General features: G+C 28.3%; 1 long non-coding RNA gene across 1 annotated transcript in view; it reads right to left on the bottom strand.

Annotated features, from left to right (window-relative positions):
• The window catches only part of LOC129973073 (uncharacterized), a 92450-nt gene that overhangs the window by 43335 nt on the left and 36347 nt on the right, over nt 1–12768 (bottom strand). Inside the window, exon 2 of the long non-coding RNA XR_008784932.1 lies at nt 11634–11708. This is a non-coding gene — a long non-coding RNA (uncharacterized LOC129973073). The remainder of the gene's footprint in view (nt 1–11633; nt 11709–12768) is intronic.

Below are 12768 nucleotides of genomic sequence, written 5' to 3'. Positions count from 1 at the left end.
CAAAAATATTATGACTGTTTTTATGTTGCAATGTACACATTATTCCTAATTTTTCAGATATTTTCTAACAAAAAAGGCTATAAGTAAAAAAGTATTAGATGTATAACAAAACTTTTAGTTCATTTCATAGACAATGATATAAAGATCATTTTCTGAAAATTTCATTAAAAAATATTAATTAATGCTGGAGAGGGGGTGTGGTATGGAAAGGGGGGTGCCAGCTCAGGTGTCGTCCTCGTCATCTGACCGCGGTTCAAAATTGTTGTGTTGCTTCAAACGGGACGTTAATATAACCAAACCAAACAATCGCCATACCAAAATACCGAAAATAGGTAGATACCATAATAAGTAGGAGTTGATTTCGGTATTTCTTTTGGTATATTATGAGAGAAATTCATTTTATTTTGTGATGTCACATAAATGCGTTTGAATGCGATTTGGAAATTCAGGATAATCAGATATAGTTCCATGTAAAACGTTTTTTAAACTTAAGTCATTTTTTTTTCTATTTTCACTGAATGGGAGATCATTTGTGAAACAGGTAATCTGAACGAAAAACGAGCCATTTAACTGCTCAATTAACACCCTTATCTGGATTAGTGGTGCGCCGTTTTTCCACTGCACGATTGCGCTGCTATACAATGCCCTAGAGGGCCGTTTCTGGTCCCTTATCGGACGGGATAAACCTATTTATGGTCCCACCATAAATTAGTGTAATTAGTTTACTTCCTTATAAACTTAAAAAACCTTTTTGGAAGGAGGAAAAAAAATGATTTCTAATTAAGAGGTCGTTATTCAAAAAACTGATAAAGCATTTGTGCTGATTCTGTAAAAAAGAAATATTTTAGCAATCACAGGATACTCGAGAGAATAAGAACAATCCCCGATAAATTTCATTCGAATAATATGTTGTGAATTTGCCAGACGGTTCAGCTGATTGTTTGACTTTCTGCTGATTAATTGACTTTCATTTAAAAAAAAAATTGAAATAAAATATAAGAACTCTCATATTTAGTGAAAAATTAATAAACAATTTTAATAAATAACTTTCTTTTAAAATGTAGTTTTATTAATAAATTTAGAAATTAATATTTTTTATAAATCATTATTAATTACTCATCAATATCAAATATTTTTATAAAAACATTTTTGGAATTTGCAGCAATTGTTTTCCTATTAGAGGAATAGAACTGCAGTCATTGCTGCAATTGTTTTCAAGGCATGCCTTTTTATTTTTATAATATTCTCTCTCAGTAAAAGAAGTCATTGATTGATAAAAATTTAAAAAAAAATCAATGAATAAAATTATTAAGGAAGAAGGAGAATGACGAACTAGAAAGAAATGCATGTGATAGGGCTGCAAGGATGACAGTGCAAAATGTCGTTTAACCCTTCAAAGGGCCATTTTTTTCAGGTCATATTATGTTAAAATATTTTTAGGCTTGAAATGAGAATAAGAAAAGGGATTCATTTAGCTTATTAGATAAATTTAACTTGATTAATTAATTTGGTTAATTAATAATTAACAAATCAAGACACATCATTTTGTCTGAGATAAAGAACCGAAGCATCTAAGTTTCTGACTTACTAAAAACATTTGTTAGAACTTATGCCAACCTACATAATTTGATACAAAGATTGATAAATTTGGTGAGAAGCATACTTCCCACGGCTCTAGAAAGGGTTAATGTGTTTGGTAAAGTTTTATGAAGATGGAAAGGAACTATCTTTCCGAAATTTGCACTACTATAATTATTTCAGCATAAGATTTACTACCGACCATTCTTTAATTTTTTTTCAATTCCCTTTCTTTGATTTTTCTTTCATTTTTAATATTCTATTATTTTAATATTTTTTATTCCATTTATTTTTTATATTCTACCATTTTAATAATTTTTATTTACTTTAACTTTTGATATTCTGTTATTTTAATAGTTTTTACTTTCATTTCATTTTATTTCTTTGTACAGGCCAAAGGAAAAACTTCCGTTTTGTCATTTGTTGTTTATTTCTATTGTTTATAATCAATAATTAGAATAAACGCCTACTTTTAATTTCCTGAGAATTAGTTCAGATTTTTACATTGAATTTCAATTATTATTCTTTGGAATAAATCGACTTCGAAACTGGAGGATTTCAGACTTGAGACTCGATTTCACCGAAGAACCGTTGTGTAAGTGGGTCTAGTGCGCGTTAAATCCGGCGTGAATAAACGTCCTACCGCTGGTGTGGTGTTTGTGGAGGAGATTCCAGCTCAAATGTCGTCCGCATCATCTAACCGCGGTTCAAACGTACGAGGGCCCTCCCAAAAATAGCTTTGGTGTTTTTTTTTAAACGGGATGTTTATATAAGTGATCTTTGAAGTAAAGAACGAGTTTTTAAAGTATTTAAGTAAAAAAAGTTGCTTGTTATAATTAATGCGTTGCAGTATGGAAATTTCGATTTTTTTTTAAAAAAAAGCCATTTTATATAAATTTCTGATATATTGCTATAATACTGGCTGATTGCATTGATAATTCACATATACTTATCTGTAGCATAGTCATGCCGATACAGTATATTGGTATGAAACTTGCTATTAACTCATATTCTTCATACAGACATTAAAACTTGCTAATTTCATTTCTTTGAAATGCTGAAAATTTAATATTTTCCGGAAAAATTAAAAGGTTTATACAAAAAAGAAAAAATGTAAAAAAGAATTTTTAAAGAGAGTGTTTCAGATTCCAAGAGAAATCTTTGTGAAACACTTCTCGAATTCAAAATAAAGAATCTGCATGGAGAATTCGTTTTAATTCTGTCAGCATGCTTATCCAACAAAAGGAACTTGATGGAATTGATTAATTTTTTTCAGTTTTAATGCAATTAAATAATTAAAACATAACATAGAATCGTAAAGCCTAAAATGAATTCCCATTTATAATTCTCCATTCATTAAAAACTGCAAACCCTCCCCCCCTGAACAACAGGCCATATGTTTATAAAACTTCTAACCCATGAAAACGTGACAGGTTTAAATTTAATAGAAAGTCCTTTCAAAAATTTTATACTTCTCAAAAATATTTAGACGACTGATCTACATTTATATGTTAATAAATTTTATTATCAGTTGCTTGGATTATTGAACAAAATTAGAATAAAAATATAATCGAAAAAAAATGTCATTTTTTTCTGAAAATGAATAATTGGGACATTAGGGCAACATTATTTGGCATTCTCTCGATCAAATAAATCAAAGCAAAGTTGTATTATGTCCACGAAGAAAAATATTGTTTTTGGAAGTTGTTTATTTATTTCTTTTTCCTCCGAAAACTTTTTGATGAATCTTATTCTGTTGCGTATTAATAATTAACCGACTTGGGAGCCCAGTTATTTTGCCGAGGATATTAGTTGTATTTCATTTTAATTTAATGGCTCGGACATAATTTCATGTCCATGATTTCGTCAAACTGTCAGATATTAAAGGGTGTTAGTTTAGTAGTGTTACATCATTTTAATAATTTTACATAATAATTGTTTGTTCATAAAACTTATTTCTTCCGTATGAAGACCAGTCCTCTGTCAGCAAATCGCAAATTAAAACGTAATTTTTCATTTTTTAAAACTTTCGCTGTTCTATAATTTCATTTTTTCATTCATTTTATAAATTGCACAAATATTAAACAGAATCCTTCTTCTTTAGCCTTCAACAATGGAATAAAACAACAGGATTAGATATTTGATGAAACACAGAAAAAAAATTTAAAAATTCATATATATAATGTAATATATTTTTGGAAATTAGACAAAATATAATTAATTTTTTTTGTAATATTTTCTGAACTTATCCCTGAAAAATGCCAAACTTCAGCTTAATTTTTAATTACTTAAAAGTTCCGAAAAATCGCTCTTAGTGGCACATTACAACTTTTCAAAGTATATATAAAATATATATATCAGATTTAATAGCTGCAGTTCAAACGCGCACGCGCACGCACACACACACACACACACGCACACGCACACGCACACGCACACGCACACGCACACGCACACGCACACGCACACGCACACACACACACACACACAATTATTACAGTAATATAAAAATAATAATAAAATTTAACTAATACTCAACCATTTTTCTTTCGTCAAAAAGCAATTATCCTAAAAAATTATTTTTAAATAATCTTAAACTTTTTAAAAATAGATTAATTCTTGTGATTGCTGACAACATTCCAAGCAAGATGAATTAATAATCAATTATCAAAGCAATGAAGAAACACTATGCCCAAACATTCAGCAGTCTTTAAAAAAAACTGTTGAAAAATAAAAGGGCATGATGATTTAAACGCTTTTAAGCGAAATTTTTTCAATCTGAAGTTTTTGTAATTATTTAGGGATAATAATGCAAATAACGTGCGCAAGATTTAATAGTAAAGATATAGTAAAGTAAAGAGAGATAATGAAGAGTTAGATAAAGTAGAGATCGAGTAAACTCAATTGCTCCCAATATGAAATATGTACGTTTGTGGGATTCATATTAAATCTGTGTCCAACGTTTTTCACCTCATTTATTAGTTCAGATGCTGATTCAGATATCGACCTCGTAATCTGATCACAGTTCAGAGTTTTGAAGTTTGTTTCCTTCGTGCAACTTCGACACTAGATAAAAATTGAATCAATTCTATAATATTCTGATTGTTCTCTTATAATTCTTTTGAGCAGTTTAATTATCGAATTAGAAATATTTTAGTCATGTATATTAGATATATACGTATGTGTAATAAATTCAAATTATTAGCATTTTTAAAATTCATTCAGACACATTTTTTTAACAAGCGAAATTCTAACTTAAAATCTAGTTTTACTTTGTTTTTTTAATAATAGATCCCTTAGAAATTAATATAATAAAAACAGGCATTGTAAAAAAATTCAAAGAAAGTGTAATTTAATGCAGAAATTATATAGAAAATACATTTTTAATTGATCAAATAAAAAAAAAGAATAATTCAAAACTGTAACGATTGTCTTTGTCCTCAAGGTAAAGCAATTGTAAGACTGTTAGTTTCTGTTAATTGCATTAACTAAACACAATACACGATAGTTATTATAAAATAAAATTAAATATTTGGAGACGAGGTTTCTGAAAACATTCTAAAAATTAATAAAAAATAATAATAAACATGCTAAATAAAAATATTTATCAGTATGTATTAAGATACCGAATTTTCCTCTTTATAATGGGTAATTAGTTAAAAAAAATTTAGGAATGATGGCAAATAAAATATGTGATGAATTATATTTAAGTTCGGATAAGAAATACCTACTTCGATCATGAAATGTTATGACATTTATTTCAGATAAAAAAAAAACTATCGACATTGATAAAACTTTAACGTCTCACAAAATAATAATTATCGATGAAAATATATATTTTACTGTTAAAATATATAAATATAAAAATAATTTGAAATTATGAATCTATTTAGTTTCTTGCGTTTCAAGAGGAGATTACTTAAATTTCCTTAAAAAAAATATATGATGAATTTATCATTATCGATCAAAACGCAATTCCAGTAACGAGTATCATCTTTGGACAAATTTATTTACTTACAAGGAGGAAAGTTATTCATTAGTGTTGCCACAAACGATATATCTAAAAGTATAATTAACAAATAATATTGTTTCAAATTCATTTATTGTTAATTAGGTGCTAATTAAAATTCTACATTTGCTTTTTTTTTTGTCACTATTTCACCGTTAATTGCGATATAAATATTTACTAAAACATAACAATTTTCATTATATATTTCAAACAATATTGGTAAAACAAACCTAAAATGTCATGAATCAGGTGATTCGCTATCTACCAATCACAAAGCGAAAAACATACAATGTTTACATAATAATATTTTATTTACTAGATAGATAAATTATACCAAGATTAGGATAACTGCCTTTGTCGCTATATCCCTCACTGTTTATATTCAAGTTACCTATACCAAAACGTGTAGGATGTAGATTCTGAAAAGAGTAGATGGATTTTCGAATGATCAGTTTAGCTGCATGATTATCGTCTGCCCTTTTACCCCAGAAAAATATATAAAAGCAGATTAAAAAAATGTTTTTTTTATTTCATTTTGGTAATTAAAGTATAAACATTTAATATTTTTTGTTCAAGTAGAGAAGATATTGAATATTATGAAATAATCACATCTTATATTGTAGTTACATATTTATTAAACATATTAAAAGTGTCATTTTAGTTTTACATAGCACATAGAAAAAAAAAGCGTATTTATTCCTTTTCCATTTATTTAATTATTTTTTTACTTAATGGATATTAATTAATTAATCTGACAGCTTATTATTTCCATGAAAATTGTCCAGAGTCATACAATCTTCTTAAAATGATACATTTTCCTTATTAAATCTAATTGCTAGAAGCTCTGCTGCGTTCATAATTAAACGGTTGGATCTCTTCGAACCGCGCGGAGTCATTCGATCCTAATTAATGAACAGCGATCTTTTCCCATTAAGGTAGGAGAAATAAAAAAGGGAGTGTTTGTTTACCGCTCTAAATCCCGCTGATGAAGCGGTATTCATTAGTTGTTCGGCTAATTAAAAGTCAATTGAAAAATTCCTCTTCCCGACCTTTTGGCGGATGGGTTGGCGATCGAGGCGTTCAATTACCCGCGCTTACGCACCGGCCTCATCACCATTAGCAGAATGGGGATGCAAAAAGGAACCACTCGATTCAGAACGATTGATTGGACTTTCAAATTTTATTCGATTGTTTGAATAGAATGTGAATACTATAAAGGCCTGCCTATTCGGCATAATATGTACAGTTGAAGTCTGATAAATGAAAGTTTCGAATTATCGAGGGAAAACAAAAGGATACTGCTATCTGTTAATATGTGAAATATCTATGTGTTTTATGAATATGTAACAGGATATCTGACTTTGTTTGGCCTATTCAATATTAAAACATTATAATAGACGGAAACGAAACTGTGTGTTTAATATTGTTTCATTATTGAATAACATCTTTAGTGATCAGTCACTTCATACAAAATATTGGTTTTCCTGATTGTTAAACTGTTAATAAGGCATGCAAAACTGTTTAAAACTTTTCCTTTATTTTGAATTAAATATAAATTTAATGGAAAATAAGATTCATGCAAAAATGAATTACTTTTCCTAAACCTACTTTCAAAATGAAGCATCTTAGTAGTAAGTATTTTGAGCTATACTTTTTCAAAGGACCAAATTTGACAGAAAAAATTTATATGGAGTAAATTTTTTGTCAACTAAGCCATTAAATATATTGGTTGAAATAATAATACAGTTATTTGAAAGATTAAATAATCATTCCGAAATAAAATTTAAAAATAATACGTGGAAAAACATTAAAAACAAATTATTTTAAAAGAAGAGTCAAAATTATTCAGATAATAATTTTTGTAACCGTTTTCAATTTTTCTTACTAATCAAAATGTTTGAAAGCAAATAAACTCGATTTATAATAATTGAGAAATTAAAATGAAACTTATAAAAAAGATGAAATTAGGAAACAAAGAAAAAGCGTTTTATTGTTTTATAAAAAGTATAATTTGTGGTGGTAGAACATATTTCTTTAAACTATAAAGGAAAAAAAAATATAAAATTCTTAAATGAGAAAAAAATTGAAAAATTATAAAATAGAAGCCCCTACATTTATTACTTTTTAATTGAAAGACAAATTTTAAAAAAGTATATAGCATTTTAAAAGTAAAGTGGAAACTTATTTCAGAGTTAATGCATTTTTTTTTTAAAAAAAAAGCAGACTTTGTAAATTATAGTTTTAACAATGGAAAAGGTAATGCAATTAAAATACTTGAAGGAGTATTGAAGTTCGATTTTTAATATCACAGTGAAAATTAATTTGCAATTCATAAAAAAATTATTTTAAATAAATATAATTTAATTAAAACAATTTAAAAAAAGTTAAATGAAAATGAAATTTAAGATCGCAAATTTCAAGCTATCATGTGAGAACATTATTATTTTTTAAGTCATTATTTGTCTTAATTAATTTTGTCATTAACCAATTTAAACCGGTTTGAAACAATCACGAGACTTCTCTCTCTTTCTCTCTCTCTCTCTCTCTCTCTCTCTATATATATATATATATATATATATATATATATATATATAATATGAAATTTTTTAAACTTTCATTTTCAATTTTTCTAGCTTGCAAACAAAGTTTTGGAGCTCGACCGATTTTGAGACTGGGAAAAAACAAAAAACAAAAAAAACCCATCGTTTTTCTAAATATCGACGCATGCGTAATCTGATAATCTCGTTATTGTTTCAAACCGGTTTAAACTGGTTAATGACTTAAATTAATTGAGACAATTCGTAAGAATTCAGAGAATGAATAATTTGGAAATCAAGTTGTAACTTTAGTTGGCGATAAATCGCCAAATGTGACAACCTTCTGTATTATTTTCTAATAACCCTAAAAGCGATAAATCGCCAATTTGTTGCTTACACATTTTGAGGCTCCAAAAGCCTCAAACCAAAACATCATGTTCTCACATGATAAAAATTTCTTTAAAAATACGTATAAGATTTTATGGCATTTAAATTCGTATCATTAAAACTGATAACAAACTGATAAACAAAAACCGATTTTCCAACAAAATCAACTAAATTAACCATTTGCCTGTTTTTGTCTTGATGTTTTACGTTATGGCAAAGAATATAGTTCTTATTCAAGAAATTAATATTGTATTGCAATGTAAAGGAGTATTTTAGTCATTACTGACAAGTAGCTATGAACTGTATCTACATTTACTTAGAAATTTATCGGGAGATTAAGTAAAATACAAATACTGCAGAAACATCTCCTCAGAGCTATGGTTCCTTCCTGCATGGCAGAAGACCCTTCTTAATGAGATAAACATCGTAATGTGCTGAAATGACATTATGGATCCTTAATTGAGAAGCGCCAATTAAACCTCCACAGGTAGACAACAATAACCTTTCCACGCCTTAATGACTACGCCCTCGCTCATCTCTTTATTATTATTTTTTTTTTCAAACTCGAAATCTCTGTCTCTCCTTTTCGGAAAGGAATTGAAGCAATTGACTGCCTTTAGTTTCATTATGACGTTATTCACGGATTCTTGCTATTTTTAGAACATGTTTTTAGCTAATTTCTTTAAGCGGTGAAGTAGAAGTTATTATCAGAATAATCGTTTTCTTTTTAAATTAGATTTGAAAAATGTAGCCTTTAAAGATATTTATCATTGAATAACAATGGTTAGAAAATTTCTTTGTTTTTAAAGAAAGAAACATTTTAAAGAAGATAGTGATGAGGAAAGCAGTATAAAATTTTTTTCAGTCAGGACGTGTATTCAGTTCTGGGATTCTTTTAATGGTCTTTTTAAGAAAAACAAGTATTTTGGCAGACAATGCGACTTTGAATATTTCTTGCATGCACTGAAAGAATTTTTCAGAATGTCAACTACTCAACAAGGAATTTCTTAATATAAATAATATTAAACTAAAAAGCGAGAAAATATGAAATGATGAGAAAAGAGTCATACTTTTTGTTGTGATTTATTGAATGATTTTTTCAAGTAACCAGGAAGGTTTTGTCATGTTTTGTCATTTGTTATGTTTATCTATTATACTTACAGCACAATACTTTCAAAAACACTTCAAGGATAATTATTTGTGAGGTGCCATTCTCTTAAAGACGAATACAAACACAAACACAAACACATGACTACGCACACGCACACACACACACGCACACACACACACGCACACACGCACGCACGCACGCACGCACGCACACACACACACACACACACACACACACACGCACGCACAGAGAGAGAGAGAGAGAGAAATATTCAATGTTTTTTATCAATTAAAAATTATCTAACGCTTTATAAAAGTTTCGAATAGTTTTTGTGCGAATAATGTAGCAGTTTTTCGATCTATCCAAGAGTTTTCGATTAGTAAAAGAAAGGAAAAAGGGAAGGAGATCCATTCAGGAAGTCTTTCTGTCTGGCTGTTTGAATACATAATAACTACAAAAAGAAAGAACAAGGGATATAAAATTTTGTATACAGACTTACCATCTAAAATGTAGATTACATATCAAATGTTTAACAAAATGTTGCGTAAATTGATAGTCTGTACTTCCATTGAATGTCAACAACAATGCTCAAAAATGCAACAACTAAAATGAGCACATACTTTTAGCATTTAAAGTGTATTAAAGTTTGAATCAAATCCACCAAAAGATTGACTGTTTACCGTCCTACACTTCCATATACAAGTACTCTAAAACGCAATGCTTAAATGAATGAAATGTGAAACGTGATCTTGCGGCTACAATTGCATACTTTTGCATGAAATTTTTTTTCAATCGGTAAAGAAATTTTTTTTGCAAAAATACTCATTCAGTTTTCAAGCATTTGTGCAATAACTACATTCGGATGAATCGTCGAACATCACACGTTCATTTGCAGATTCGCAACCATTATTTATCTATAACATGCGGATAACAATACCGGTGCGGTACCGGGTATTTTTTCTATGAAGCCCACATTTCTTATGCGCAGGATACTTAAAATAAATATCTGAGCATTCATGGCTTTCACAATTATATGCGAGAGTCAGAAGCAGAATAATACTTTTATCGGAGAATGTGCAAGAAAGTTTTGGGCAGACCATTCATGTTAGTTTGATGGTATATAAGTGATAGTTAACGTGATTAATCGGTTATTATAAATAAATAATTGATTATTATAAATAATAAATCGGCTATTATAAATAATTAATCACTTTGACTAGTTATTATTGATAACATTAATCGCTTTGACTAGTTATTATTAATAACATTAATCGCTTTGACTAGTTATTATTAATAACATTAATCATTTTGTCTAGTTATTATTGATAACATTAATCGCTTTGACTAGTTATTATTAATAACATTAATCCTTTTGTCTAATTATTACTATTAATAACCAATTAATCACAGTGAACGTAGCATTTATACATTTTAACTTACACATGTATTTGCATTTTAATAGTAAATGGATTCCATTACTTCGTTTCTCTCTTACTAAATAACAAAAGCAAATTATGAATGAATACATTCTATATTATAGTATAACAGCCAGGGAATTCAATACACGGGGAATACGAGCTGGTAACAAAAAAGCGACTAGTATTATAGTATGAAAATTATTTTTACTTTCTCTTATATGATGTTCATACCATTGAGTTTTCATTAAGTGATTTGATAGTTGATAATCGCAATTTTAGACACAAACTTTTATAAAACAAATACTTCAAAATTTGCCCCCGAAAATATTTTTTTAAAGTTTTGCGACAATGAAGGAAATAGTTAATTTACGTTTGTTAAAAACATAAGAATAATTTTATGCGGATCAATGTTGGGCATGTCAGCTGGTGTTTTTTAAAAACCGAACGGTAGTGAAAAGAAAAAAAAAACATTTTACCGGTGTACCTTTCTTAAAAAAAAGCCATGTTTTTATCTGTGAAGTCGGGGAATATGTACTTGAAAAATTGATATTTGATGCATATAAGGATTCTTACTGGAAAAAGAAAGCACTTACCATTCTCTTATCGGAAGAGTTGTGATGGACGCACTGAAGCAATCTTCCATTTCCTGCTACGGCTCTCCTTTTTACCTGAAGGATAAGGACCTATATTTAGGAGATTGTACTATAAAGATACGATTTTTTTTATAAAATAGGCTTACAGTTAAAGTTTAGCATATATTATCAAAGCAATAAATGAGTACGGTATTTCCCGGGTGTTTATTAAGTCCTAGTATATAGGCTTTTACAATGAAATGTACACAATAATATATGTATATAAGCTTTAAGAAAGGAACAGAAAGAAAATATTGTAATCATTAAAAAAATTTAAACTCAAAATTTTGAGAAATCTCAATAATAATAATAATAAATATGAACATTTCTTTTGAAACCTCTCTGAACTCGAAAACACATTTTTGGAATTGTGCCTATCTCTTGATCTGTATGTTTATAAAAAAAATTCTTTAGAAACGCTTTCAGCTATGTTGATGAAATTTTGTATATGTACTTCGCACCAAATTTATAGATATATAACAAGTTTTGAACGAATTTTTCATTCTGAAGAAGTGTGTTTGTCTAACTGTTCAATTAGAAGAGAGCTCTATAACTTGAAAATGATAAGACTTAAGTAAACAACATTTTGTACATAGGTTTTGATTTCAAATATAAATTATTATCAAATTTTAAACCAGTCAATGGATTAACCTCCATCGGTTTGTCCATATACGGAATGACTTAAATCAATGAAATTTGATAATATATCTTTTGACTACCATCAAATGAACATGACAAACTAAAGGAACTAGATAGATAAGATTTGATATACATATTAAGCATCGGAGGTCATATGATATCTTTCAGGAAAAAAAAATCGCTATTCCAAAATGTCAGCATTTACGGAAAAATTTCCTGGCCTCCATCTTTTTAAATAACAAACTATTTAACTATTTTTTTTTATGAACTTGTTTCCGCTTCTTAAATATTCAAAAATATGTTAAGTTCCAATAGAACATCTGACAAGTAACATTCATTGCAGTCCTTGATTAAAAAAATGAAAAGAAATATAAATGAGTTTAATTTATCAAATATAAAGAAAGAGTGTTAATGGTTTTTTTTATTCTCGACAAAAATTAATAATGCATTGGATTTA

Source organism: Argiope bruennichi, chromosome 6 (genome assembly GCF_947563725.1).
Source record: "Argiope bruennichi chromosome 6, qqArgBrue1.1, whole genome shotgun sequence".
Classification (NCBI taxonomy): domain Eukaryota; kingdom Metazoa; phylum Arthropoda; class Arachnida; order Araneae; family Araneidae; genus Argiope; species Argiope bruennichi.
Note: the sequence above shows the minus strand (reverse complement) of the source record. Positions and strands in the feature narration are given on the sequence as shown.